This window comes from Phyllostomus discolor, chromosome 4 (assembly GCF_004126475.2).
Source record: "Phyllostomus discolor isolate MPI-MPIP mPhyDis1 chromosome 4, mPhyDis1.pri.v3, whole genome shotgun sequence".
NCBI lineage: Eukaryota > Metazoa > Chordata > Mammalia > Chiroptera > Phyllostomidae > Phyllostomus > Phyllostomus discolor.
In genome coordinates, this window is record NC_040906.2 from 157350090 (window position 1) to 157361725 (window position 11636).

Consider the following 11636-nt stretch of genomic DNA (forward strand, 5'->3'; position numbering starts at 1 on the left):
AATATTTCTTGAGGGTCACATTTAAACATACAGGCACACATGCACACACCCCTCTTCCACAAGTTCAAATTGTGAGTGGGTGGCCACATGGCAAAAACATGCTTATCAAAACAGAAAGGCTGGATACATCTACATGCAATTTGCCTTTATAGTACAAAATGCACAAAATATTAAAACATTTATTTTTCTACCTCAGTAGTTCTCAAAAGTGATGCCTTAATCTGCAACCCTATAGACTCTGACTTAATTTGTCTGAGGTGGGAGTTGGGAATGGATCATTGTCCTATGCTCTTTGGGGGGCTTCTGGTATGAATATGAGGTTGAAAACTACTGTTTTGCAGGACCACTTAGCCCTAAGAGGAAAGCAAAGACGTTAGGGTGGATTGGCCCTCAGTTGAACTTGTGGCTTCTCCAGGTTCTGCCACTGGCTGTGTGTTGTCCAGCAGGTTACTCTTAGAATGCTTCTTCATCAATGACATGGGGACTAAAAATCCACTGGGTTTCCATGAAGATTGCACTTGTTAATATTTATAAAGCTTTGGTAATGCTCAAAAATATTTGCTCTTTTCTATCTATAGCACATTTCTTAGTTTGTCATGACCTCAGTTTTAATGTCACTTTGGGTTATTATGTTAAGGTAAAATTAGCATCACCTCTCCCAAGATGTTACCTAGTAAGTTTTTCAGAATTTTGTTGAATTCTTTGGGGATGAGATTAATGCATGTAATTATTTCTGGCTTTTATTTCCTCCTTCTTAAGTTCTCAGTCTGGCCTCACATTTTGCTTCTTATCCCTGACTTCATTTCTATTTTGCAACGTACCACGGGAGAAGGTCCCTGTCTGAGGCATAGACTGAGCAAAAACCCGGTGACATGATTAGATTTCTGCCCGTGGACTGAACTTCCATGAACTGATACATTCCTTTTCTCTTAACCTAGACCTTTAGACCCTCACCTTCAGGTTAAGCAAAAAGGAATGCATCCTTTTTAAAAGAGTAGAATTAGATAAATTGAAGCAAAGAGATGGGCATTTATTTTGGCACAGATATTGCCCATCCTTCATATGTACTGGTTAAATCTATGCCTATTGAACCTGTGGACTCTATGTCTACCATAGTATAGCAGCAATGGAAGACAAGGGAGCAATTCGGGATGGTGAAACATGTTGGTTACATTGTGAAGCCTTCAGTGAGGTCCATAATGCAGAGATAAGCTAAAACTAAAACTAGTCTTACTGACAGAGGAGAGGAAGAAACATGGCTTTTCTAAGGGAAGCTCTTTCTGCTTGAGGCCTGTAACTCAAGAGGATTGAACAACCAGTCTCCTGGAGCCAGAAACTGTCAAAAAGCTAAATGGTCAGCTCCCAGCCAAAGTTAGTACTAACAGAGGCATGGTGGTAGCATCATAGCAGAAGGTAAGCATGGAACCCAGGAAAAGCATCACTGGTCCTGCCTGGACGGACAGGGCAGTCACCACCATTGTGAAAATGCAACCTGTGGATCAGGCAGATTCACAGAGCACCCCTGTCTCAACCTAACATCTCATACTTCTCTGAAGCAGAGGATAAGATGGGAGTAAAAAACTGAGTGCTAAGGGAATGGGCAGAGTTCCAGAGATTTATTGTGAATAAACTACATCCTCTGTTTCTAGACCCGTGTGAGCAGATCTCTGGCTATGGTTCCTAGCTAATGGAGCTGACCAGCAGCCTATAACGTGCCCCTGTATCTTTTAGGTGGTTAATTGTATTGTCCAAGAAACACCAAGCTTGGTGAATGACAGCTTATGACTGCTTAGCCTATAAACCTATTTTAGGTCACCAACTTGTACAAAGAGAAAGCAGGCTGCAAAAGTGGTGTAGTTTTCAGAAGGGCAAGCACTCTTCCTGTATATTGGCTGGAGACTACCCAAGCTACTTTGCTGCCTACAAAGGGAGCAAGCAGCCTGAGATGTACTTAGCCATTAGAAGAAGCAAAGCCAAGAAATGAGTCTGTAACTTAAGCCTTAAATCAGACTTAAAGCCAATGCCTGAGGCCAGCCCTCCTTTGGACTTTGTAGATAAAGGAGCCAATAAATTCTCCTTTATTTTCATTGTGTTTTGAATTTTGTTTTGCCATTTTTAATATCAATAATCACAAGATACACTTAGACATTCCCCTTATATATTAGAGTTCTCCAGAGAACTGGAACCAGTTGGATATGTATCTACAGCTATCTATCTATTCAGATTATCTATCTATCTATCATCTATCTATCTACCTATCTACCTGTCTATCTATGATTTATTGTAAGGTAGTAGCTCACAGGATTATGGAGGCTGAGAATTCCATGACATATTGTGTAAGCTGGAGACCCAGGAAAGCTGGTTGTAGAGTTAGAAGGCTTGAGAAACTGGAGTGCAGAGGGTGGAGGTTTAGGACTCAGATGAGGGGAAGGAGGTGGGCATGAATCCAACCTTCCTCTAACTTTTTGTTCTACCCAGACCCTCAGTGGATTGGATGATACTCTCCCACACCATGGAAGGCAGTCTGCTTTACTCAGTCTACCAATTCAAATTCTAATCTTTTCCAGAAACACCCTTACAGACACACCAGAAATCATGTTTAATCAGATATCAGGGAACCCTGTGGCCCAGTCAAGTTGACATAAAACCATCACACCTCACAAATGACTTTATAATGTTAATTAACTTTTTAGGAACTTGAGTTTCTTCTCCCCTACAATGAGAACAATATCTACTGTGAGCCTTGAGAATAATGTATTGATATATAAAACATAGAACCTGATAGATGATGGGTGGCTTAATCAATGTTACTTTTATGTGTATATGATGTAGAGACTTACCTCCTGTGATATATCATTTAATCTTCAACTTTATGGGTATTTTGATCACCCCATCGATGAAGGAGGGATTCTCACCCTAGAGTTATGGAGATAGCCAAACACATGACACCTGGTGCTGGGCAGATGAGATTGACAGTTTAAGAGACTCAGGGGCAGAGGGTACCACATGCTTCCCAAAGCCACATGGGGTTACACTTAGGAACACAGTGAACAAGCAGGGACTGTAGGCACCACAGACTTGGTGGTATCAAGAATACAGTGTACCCCAATTTCCTGCAGAAGGATGTGATTGGCTTGCTTGAATAATTCCATGGGCTGGCAGGGAACCAAAACCTACTTCTCGGGCATAAGTAGGCACTGTGCCGGGACCCCAGCATGCAGGGAGTTGTTTGGTAGGGGACCTTATCTGCCTGAATAGGGTGGGAAGGGGAACTTGTGGTTAGGCCAGTTGGAGCCCTCTCAGATGTTAGTGTGGCATGTAATCATGATTTTAAGCCCTGTACCACATTGGGGTAGGGGAAAAACCACTTGGGTTTGGTTAGAATTTCCAGCTCTGTAAGGATCTTTGTTAAGATCGTCAGTCACACTGTGTCTTAGGACACATCAGATGTTCCTTCTTTGGGTTTCACTGACATTAGAAACAGAATCTTTGGCCCAAGTCACCATGGATAAATTTACATTGGGGCTTCGGGTGTTCGAGAGTAGGGTCATGATTCTCAAAATTCAAAGTGCTTGAGTAATTGAGGGTACTTGTAAAACACACACACACACACACAACACACTTTGCTGATCCATGTCCTCAGAGAAGTTTCAAAGTTCTGGTGGTTTAAGGGGAATGTTGATTTAGAAATGTACATTTAACAAGATCCCAGACCATTCTGGTATAGTGTCCTTCAACCGAATTGTGCTGACCTTGGTTCAGTGCCAATGTTCATAAACTTCACTGGGCATCAGAATCCTTTGAGGGCTGTTAAAACACACATTGCTGGGCCCCCTCCACAAAGTTTCTGATTTAGGAGGTTTGGATGGGGCTCCCAAGTTTGCATTTCTAACAGGTTTCAGTGTGATGTTGCTGATTGAAGGACTACACTTTGAGAGCCATTGGTTTAGTCTAGAAATTCTCAACTGTGTGAGTTTGTGTGCCCCACAGGACTTTTGCCAATATCTAGGGACACTCTTGGTTGTTACAACCAGAGGGTGCCATGGGATGTCATGGGTAGAGACCAAGGGTGCTGCTGAACATTCTACAATACACAGGACATCATTCCTTCCTTATGACAGAGAATTATCATGCCCCCAATGCCCATAGTGCTGAGGTAGAGGAACAAAAACTTAGTGGCAATTTCTGGGGTGGGAGGTGTGAAGGCAGGCAGGATTGTCTTCTCATTGCAGCAGGTGTACATACTTCATGTGCATAGATACTGTAAGGAGTTGGCATTACCTGCACTAAAGCTAAGTGGAACTCACCAAAGATATTTCATAAAAGAAATAGTTTCACACTCTTAATGAGCCACTCATTTCCTATCTTGCTCTCTACCCTGTAGAGCTAATCTGAATCAAATGATCCCTTTGAAATCAATGGAAACTGTACTCTGTATGAGAAAGAAACAGCTATGTTCATTCTGAATTAACCCAGATTGCTCATTCCTTCTGATTAAATTGCAAGTGAAAGGAATTAGATGAAATGATGCAATTGATTGGGTACCAAAAATGATACAAATGGATGTCTCTGAAGGAAAGCACAAGTAATGCTAAGTGAAATTTATGTGAATTAGGTAATTTAAAAAATCCTCTGTGTAAGACTGCACACAGATATTTAGACTCTTTAAGTCAACAATCTGACACTTGCTGCTAAGGTATAAACTGAAATAAGTTTTTTTAAAACTTTTTTCTGCTGTATTCACAACAATTAAATAATTACAGTAACACCAAGGCTGGCAAAAAATATTATTAAAGTGTAGAAATCTAAGTGGTGACATTTTTCTCATAGGTTGAATGAAATATTGAATTACTTTAAGTTATAGATGATGGCAAGAAAAGTGAATGCATTTTTTTCACAAGGCTGTGTAAAAGAGGCCACATTTCACTGAGACTTTTCAAAACCACTGATGATGGAGCTGAGCACAAGCTAAATAACAAATTCATGAAACCTGGCATATACTCAGCATCTAACAGAAAGCAGACGCTGAACAGTCTGAGACTCACTGATGGACCAGCCATGTGCAAACATTTCACTAAAGGCCTCCTAATACCTTTTAAAGTGCAGCTTATCAGAATATACCTTGATCTATATTTCTTCATTAAAAAGTCTAGAGGAATGGAATTCTTGGAAAGGAAGGTATCAAGAAGGAACAGTTCTTGGCCAGGAAACTCTACCTTGTTCTTCATTTATCTTTTATTTTTCACTACTCAGTAATGCCAGTCCCACTTATACATCTTTAGTAAATGACCAACAGTATCTTTAGAAATTTTAGATGTGATGAATATTTTTATATGGAAATATCATCATCACCATCATCAATGTCTTTATAATTTATATTCTTTCTACTGTGGATTTTAGTTGCCAATCTGTAAAATGTTTTAGAAATATTTTCTCACCTTTTGTCAAATAAGTGTGTTAAGAAATTCTAATATGTAAATAAAATCCGATCAGCTCCTCTGATTGAATCTTCTGAGTTAAAAGCCATGGTTGGAAGTCAAGTTCACATCCCTTGGTCCTCATGTTGGCCCTGAAGTATTATGCTTTAAGATTACACAAAGCATAGTTTAACAATCAATGGTCTAAATTTTTAGATGCCTTGTTAAGTCTCAAGCTTGCCAAATATAGGCACTTACTGCCTCCAGAAAAGATTTAAGTGGTTAGGAAAAAGACCTTATTTATATTTATAATTAAGGTAAAAAGAAATATCTGGATATTTGACTCAGAGCTTTCTTGTAACAAAAGAAAAAAGAAAAAAAGGGAATAGGGTACTTTGCTTTCTTTGTTTAATAAATGTCTAAAAGTGATTGATTTATCACTTGGAACTTTTAGTAAGATGATGTCGAATTATAACACATATTTTCTAGTGTGATTTTCTAAAATATGGAGCTCTCCTAAACATATGGTATTTTCTTTTATTATCCACAAGGCTGAGCATATACAACTGAATCTTAAATTTCAGACACGGAAACCATTTGTGAGAAATTAAGTTAAATCTAAAAATGTTTCTTTCTCATCACTATGCTTGACCTATAGGAATTATGATTCACATGTTTCTTAAACTGAAGTTATTTACAAATGTTACTCATCTCAATCTTCAAACACAAACAAGACTGACATCCCTACCAAGTGAACGAAGTACATATATCCTGTACTTTGAAATGGTTGAAATGAAGATGCTGTGTTTTATCTACACGGTGGCCAGGAGAAGGGATTGGCATGCCACCATGAAATAAAGGGAACCTGACCTGCCTGAGTGGAGGATGAGCACCTGTGCATAGTGGTATATGAAAGGAATTCCTGCGATTGGGGACCACCTCTCTCTTTCAACTTCTTTTAGCAGTATAAATGCCCAGATATTTAGTCAATCAAAACAGCAACTTTCAGAGATCACATTCACAGAAGAACACCCTCCAGAGATGAACCTAGAGATGGTTGTGCCCTGGAAAATTTCAAGTATCTGTTGTCACTTAGTCTTTAACTTTGACCTTAACTATCTTTCTTAACTATTGACCTTATCTTGACCCTAACTATTTTTAAGAATCACTCCATATAACATCTGATGTTGAATGTCACTGTCTTTATGTGTCTTTCAGGATATGTTTTACATAGTGATTCTTGTTTGTTATAGAAAATGTAGACCTTAATTAAGCATAAAAGAAAAAAATAAAAATTGTTCCAATGTCACTATCCAATAAAAATCGCCCTTGACATTTTGGTTTTAATCTTTTCATCCTTTTTTCCCCCTATGCAAATACTTTTGCTTATGATAAAAAATGGATTGGTATAAATATCATTACATAGGAAAAGGTCTTTCTGTGTTGTTAAGTATTTACTTATAATAATACTCTTAATGCTGTATTATAGAGCATTACATATTGTGTAAATATGTGATAATTTATATAATTTTCTGTTTTTGAGCATTTAGGGTTTTTATAAATGGCATTGTTATAAAAACTATTTTAATTAAATCATTGCGCACATTCTGGATAACTTTTTGTGGTTCTAAAACAATACTACCACTGTTAGAATAATATTTATTTTTCTTATCACTATGAAAATAGATCATACCCTATAGAAATACAGAAAAAGATCAAAGAAGCACAGCAGGCGAGATGATGGCATTAGCCTTGGTGAAGTTAACAGGAGCTTCATGGGTCAGTTAGACAGTGATTTTATGAAACTAAACTTGATTGACACAAGAAACTTTTGTGTTAAGCTTAATTAGTAGCTATTTGCATACTTAACAGTACAATGAACTAAACCAAATCTTTTTTTGCAGTAGTTATATCTTTCTATGTTTGTGAAATATATACATGCTCATTGAAAATTTGTGAAATAAAGAAAAAAGAAGAAAATATCATCTAGGCATAAATGCTAACATTTTTATGTACATGTTTTGAAAATCTTTTAAGACAGTCAACCATCCTTTAAAAAATGAAATCAGATTATTCATAGGGCTTTATACCTGTTTTTTCTCACATATCATGAAAACTTTCCAAATAAATTTATATAACAATTTTATTTATAATAAATTATAATAAATATATAATTATTATATGGATATGTCACAATTTTTTAAAAACCCTACTCACCTCCTGTACATTTGAGGTGTTTCTCTTTTTTCCATTAAAATAATGCTCTGATAAAGTCTTTTACAGTCATCTTCATGTACTTCTGTGTTTCCTTAGGAAGAATTCCTATATTAAAGTGTATGTACATTGCAAATGTTTAATTGGCCTCCTGAGTGTTTGTATCATTTTATTTATATTTCCATTAAGCAATGTATGAGAGTATAACCCTTTTACCCTGCCTTACATTGCTTTTCTTGAAAAGGTAATATTGTTCTGCTCAAAATAAAACCATCAGTGTAGTATGCTTCTTAATTCCCCCCTCAAGAACATTAAAGGAAAGTAGAGTAGACAAAATTGAATGTAAAGAAATTTGAAGTAATATAATTTTTATACATTTATGGAATATTTTCTCTAAAGAATTAATAGAGCCCTGGCTGGTGTAGCTCAGTGGATTGAGTGCGGGCTGCGAACCAGGCATTGCAGGTTCGATTCCCAGTCAGGGCACATGCCTAGGGTGCAGGCCATGGCCCCCAGCAACCACACATTGATGTGTGTGTGTGTCTCTCTCTCTCTCTCTCTCTCTCTCCCTCCCTCCCTCCCTCCCTCCCTCCCTCTCTCTCTCTCTCTCCCCCCATCTCTAAAAAATAAATAAATAAAATCTTTAAAAAAAAGAATTAATAGAAATTTGTATGTAAGCCTGACATTTTATTAGGATGTCTTGATACTAAGAAGTTTTAGGTTTTCAAGTGTTCCATTGTTTAATAATAAGATCATTTTCAGATATTTTTACCCACAAGTTAATGTTCTTTGTCCTCAAAGAGGTTCACAGAATAAGTTTTACTAACTCAAGTAACTTTCCCTTCTATCAGAGTAAATTGCTACTTATTTCAGTGTCCTAAATCAACCCCTAGTAATCTAAAAGATTTAAGACACTTCTCAAAGTGTACAACTCACTACTGGAGTGTTTCAACTATGAACAGAACAAAACAAAGCAAAACAAATCTGGAGGTTTATGTGTGCTTTCATTATTGTGACTCAATACCCAAAGTTGAAAGGATAACTCTGTTAACTCCCTCAGGCTGCATAGCAACTGAAAGTCTGATAATAATACATAGATCAATTCTTTATAATTATGATGAATCAATAACTTAGCCAACCAGAATTCTCAGTGAATTAACATTCTAAATTGTTTAATGTTTATTCTAAACATTTTAGATAGCCATTTTCTGAATAATGTAATTTTCCCTCTAGAATTCAAAATAGTTCAGAATTACTTTTACACGTCTTTGCTTTATTTAAACAAGCCTTAGGTAATTGTTATATACTATACTGTTTTATTGTCCATATGGCCTACTAAATTTTATTTTTGCTCATGCTAATTGATCCCATATTGTCCTGCTGGAAATACTTGACTCTGCTTTGTATTTTTTCAGTTTTCTTAGGCTATTTGTCATGTTTATTTCTGTCAGCATACTACTTCTTTATTTCTAATTTGCTGGCATTAATATGGCATAACCACACTTGTTAAGATTATACAAACTAATAGTAAATAGGAGCTGAAGAAGGAAATGACAGCTTTTTCTTGAGTAAAGAATGAGCATTTTCCTCTACTGACCAGCAAAGTTTTAGCAGTCTGTTTTTTAAATTGAATTTATTGGGGTGACATGGTTAATGAAATTATATAGGTTTAAGTATACAGTTCTATAATCCATCATCTGTATATTGTATTGTGTTTTTACCACCCCACGTCAAATCTCCATGATAGGAGTTTATTTTTTTAATTTCTGACTAGCTAGTTTTTGAATGGATAGGCTAATTTTCTGACTCTAAGCACACCCTTGCTAATTATATATTTTTTCCATTACCATTTATCCCTCTTACACCCCTCACCCCATACCCTGCAATCACCACACTGTTGTCCATATCCATGAGTCTTTTTTCCTTTTTGCTTGATCCCTCCACCCACTAACTGTCCCCCAGAGCTGTAAGCCTGCTCTCTATCTATGAATTTGTCTCTGTTTTGCCTGTTGTTTCAGTTTGTTCATCATAAGCCATTCAGAGAAAGACAAATACCATATGATTTCACTTGTATGTGGAATCTAATGAATAAGTGTCCCTCTTGACCAAAGTTGAAAGTCAAGCAAAAGTGAGGTTAAGGAAACCACAGAAAAAACTGTCATGCCTTTCTCCCACATTATCTCCACATTAAGGTGCAACTTTACCTTAAATTGCATCAACCATAGTCTCCTTGAGAAAATTTGTCCTTTTTCTGTGGTCTTCCATGTATCCTCTGGTCTCTGCCTGTGAGTTGCTGTGAATTTCTGAGCATCAACTGTTGTTTTCACCCCACTTTTCCCTTTTCTCAATTCTGATTTCATTTTTCTTTTTGGCAAAAATTGGAGTGCATTCCAGGGGACTTAGCTCATTTTATCAATATACATATTGGAGAAGAAGAACTAATCGTGTTGTGATTCAGCAGAAATAGGGACATGATGTATTTAGGGACTGTCCAGAGTTCCTAGATTAAATTGGAGTCAAAGTTCTCATCTGAGTTTGACTGTCTTCTGTATTCCAAAATTCACTGAAATCCTCCTTTGTCTAAAAGCACATTAGATCTCGCTGAGCAATGTACTTAGGAAGAAAATGTTAGAGAAATCACTGGTCATGGACATACAGTTTTTAAAAAGTTAGAAAGCTTGTCTAATTATATGTTAGTATAAAAATAAGTTAAATAAGAGTCTACTCTCCCAACCAATATTTCTTTTTGACATTGATTGTTTTTGTTACTGAATTAGAGGAACATAATTATAAGGCAAATCAAAAGAAACAGCATTAGGGAGCATTGGTGATGACACTTAGGTATTGTGTGTAACTTTGCAACACCTGAAGCCAGAGCCATACCTGTCTTCTGTTTAAGGACAATGTAGGTACAGAGGAACAAATTATTATTGTCTGATATATGTGAAGTTGTCCCTTATTAGAGAATTCCTGACTAATTTGTTTCCCATTTTTGTTAAGAACAGGATAAATCACACATTATTTGTCCATTATTCTTCTAGAATTTCTTTTAGAATAGGACTATAAGAGACGGGAGACTCTAGGAGCCTTATGATTCTATTTTTAAAAGGCCAAGAAAAAAGCATGGAAAGATATGAGCATTTTCTCATTTAAGTGATACAGAAAGAGGAAGATCTTACTCAATTTTGGATTAAAGATGTTGGTCATTTTCTCCCCATCAGCAGAGCGGCTGATGGGGAGCGCTGACCTCGGGCTTTCTCCTTCCCGTTATCTGCGGATATGTCGCTTTTCCATTTGTGAAGGAAGTGCTTAACGTATCACATGAGACTACCACAAAGGTTTTGCAGTTACTATTTTAAAAAATTATTGCATACATATTCATGTGGTTTTAGAAAACTCATTTATTTGTTACTGCAATTTGTATGAAGTACAACATGAATGCTTATTTATTTGAAAGTATAATATATTATGAGTTGTAAATCCTTTTAATGTGAAGAAGACTGATAGACATGTTTTCATTATTCTTCCTGCCATTCTTTTCTATGAATATCTCTGGTGAAGTGTATGATGATTTATTTTTATGTAAGAATAAGTTATACATTGCACAAGTATTGATTTTGTAAATATGATCAAACCAGGATGATGGTTTAGAAATATTTTATGTACTAATAGTCTTTAATAATTATCTGACCACTTACACAAAAATGACTACCTCTCAGATTATACCTGCAGTATATACCTGCAGTATACCTTTTGATATATTTGAAAATATATCAAAAACTATGGAATTAATTATTATAATGCAACAATCAATTCTAAATTCTTTTTTTAAATTTTTTTAAAGATTTTATTCATTTATTTTTTTTAGAGAGGGAAGGGAGGGAGAAAGAGAGAGAGAGAAACATCAATGTGCGGTTGCTGGGGGTTATGGCCTGCAACCCAGGAATGTACCCTGGCTGGGAATCGAACCTGGGACACTTTGGTTCCCAGCCCGTGCTCAATCCA

General features: G+C 36.5%; 1 long non-coding RNA gene across 2 annotated transcripts in view; it reads left to right on the forward strand.

Moving 5' to 3' along the window:
- The window catches only part of LOC118500279, a 417927-nt gene that overhangs the window by 35058 nt on the left and 371233 nt on the right, over positions 1-11636 (forward strand). The gene's annotated exons all lie outside the window — the stretch shown is intronic.